Genomic DNA, 2348 nt, shown 5'->3' with positions numbered 1-2348 from the left:
AGGTTTGCAGTTGGATCGGCAGTGCGCCCAATGCCCCGATCTATTTCATGTCCGCACTCAGTTTTAAAAAAAGACTTGCGGCCATAGATCATGCTGGCATCATGCCAGCGCCGGCATACATTGCCGGTTTTAAAAAATATCACCGCAGTTCATGCTGACGCACTCGCCAGCGGCCGGCACACATGCCAGCACACAAAAAAGGGTGGGACTTGAGTTCGACCACGCCATCGCAGCCCCGTGGTCATGCCAGCACACAAGCTGGCATAAAAAAAGGAAGGCGATCGCGGCCATGAGATCACTCATCGGTGAACTTGAGCATGTCGGCCTGCATCTTCTCGAACCACGGCCTCGTTCTTGGCGACACGGTGTTGAGATCCACCTTCATGATCTCCACTCCGGTCATCATGCTCGCGAGAGCCACTTCTTTCGCCTTGGTCTTGGCGTTGGCGACCTCGATCTCTAGCATCTTGGCTTGCTTCTCCGCCTCCATCTCACGCATCTTGGCTTCCTTCTCCACGTCCATCTTAAGCCTCCTCCTTTGAATCTCCATGAAGGCGTTCATTTGCTCTTCTTTGAAACGTCAACGCTCCTCCTTCCTTGAGTCCTTCTTATTCATCATGCCCTCCACGCTTGCGATCAAGGCGTTCGATGCCGCATCCCGCTTGTCCTCCTTCTTGGAGTTGGTCTTCCCCCACGACCATGCCGGCTCGCTGTCCCCAACCTCCTCCACGGCTTGCTTCCCCCCACGCGACTTGAGGGCGGCATATTGCGCCTTGAACTTCTGCTCGTCTTTGATAACCCTAAAGCAATGGAAGAGGTTGAAGCACTTGCCATTGTGTTGGACCTTGAATGCCTCCAAAGCTTGAAATGCCTACAAACGTTTTCATGCAAGCATATTGGCAAATGGTAGGCAAATGAACATGCAAGCATAAACTTGATGACACAAAAGAGGGCGGCTTTCTAGCATACCATGTCTTGCATGCCAATGCCGCTCACGGGGCGGGCCTTGACGCTCTCAAGGGTGGCACAAAACTTGTTGCATTTTTGTTGGATCACCCTCCAACGCTTTGAAATGGACACCCACCCGCGCGTCCTCACAATTTGGTAAGGCGGAAACTTCTTGCGCTCATGAAACTCCTGGTGGACACGAATCCAAAAAGTTGAATGCTTTTGTTCAGCGCCGGTCTTGGGGTCTTGTCCAATGTCTCGCCAACACTCACAAAGAAGCTTGTCCTCGGCCGCCGTGTATGTCTTCGTCCGCTTACTCTTGCGCTTCGGCTTAGGCCCGGTGGCTTGGTTGGCGAGCTCGTCCTCGAACAAAGGCTCCACTTCGATGTTGCACTCGTCCTCTTCTTCTTGCCCATAGTCGTCTGGAAACCTGTGGTCAAGTGGGAAGTCGTCCAGGTCCATGTCGACCTGATCACGTGTGAAAGCCGCATGATCGTGATCATAGCTAGCAGCCAGCATGAACGCCCCGCGGCCGTCCTAGCTTTGTGTCTCGTCCAGATCGTAACCAGCGGCTGGCACATCACCCTCGAAGATGAGGTTTTGCATGTAGTCCTCGTCGCCGGCGGCCGGCATTCCATTGAACAGGTTGCGGGCGTTCGATAGCACGTCGGCTGGCATCCGCCTCGTGCGTTTCCTCGTGCCTCTCGATGACGAGCCACCGACCACCGGTGTGGTGTTGAGGTCGATGGGCGCAGGCGCGGGCGTGGAAGGCACCACCACGCTCACGTTGGGCGAGCACTCCCCGGAGAGGCGGGAGGCCTGTGGGTACACGTGGAAGCTGGGCATCGGGTTGCAAGCCGGCGCGCGGGGTGAGTCGGGCAGCACCATCCGAGGGAACGCAGATGAGCCGGTGCTGGCCACGACGGCCACGGCGGCGTTGACGAGGTCGTCTTGGCTAGGGTTTAAACCTAGCATATAGAGCGCCTCCCTCGTTGCCGCTGCGACGCTGGCGTTGGTGACCTCCTGCTGCGCGGCGGTGGCGAAGGCGGCAGCCGCGACGGCTTCATCCCCCGCGTATGCGGTGTGCCTCCGACCCTTCCTCTTCGCCGACTCCCTTGCCCGTTGTTCGGGCGTCAGCGCCTTCTTGGGCTTGGGCGCGGTGGCGGTCTTGCGCGGGCACGAGGCTTGCTTTTGCCGGAAGGGGCGATCGTCATGCCGGACGAGGCGAGGGAGGCAAGGCCGGCGGTGGCGTCGAGGTCGAGGTCGTCCTCCATGGCGGGTGTGGGGCGGGAGCGCGCGCGGACGGGAGTGTTTTGGGTAAAATGGGGGGATGGTGGTGGCTGCCACCGACCGGCGGGCCTGGAGGGAGCAGTAGGCGCGCACACGTCCGTCTCGTGTCC

General features: G+C 58.6%; 1 pseudogene; it reads right to left on the bottom strand.

Moving 5' to 3' along the window:
• Positions 1-580: 580 nt before the first annotated feature.
• On the bottom strand, positions 581-1794 carry LOC125516839 (uncharacterized; annotated as a pseudogene).
• Positions 1795-2348: the final 554 nt, after the last annotated feature.

The sequence above is a fragment of the Triticum urartu genome, chromosome 6A (assembly GCF_056163025.1).
Source record: "Triticum urartu cultivar PI428250 chromosome 6A, HENAU_Tu73, whole genome shotgun sequence".
Taxonomy (NCBI): domain Eukaryota; kingdom Viridiplantae; phylum Streptophyta; class Magnoliopsida; order Poales; family Poaceae; genus Triticum; species Triticum urartu.
Note: the sequence above shows the minus strand (reverse complement) of the source record. Positions and strands in the feature narration are given on the sequence as shown.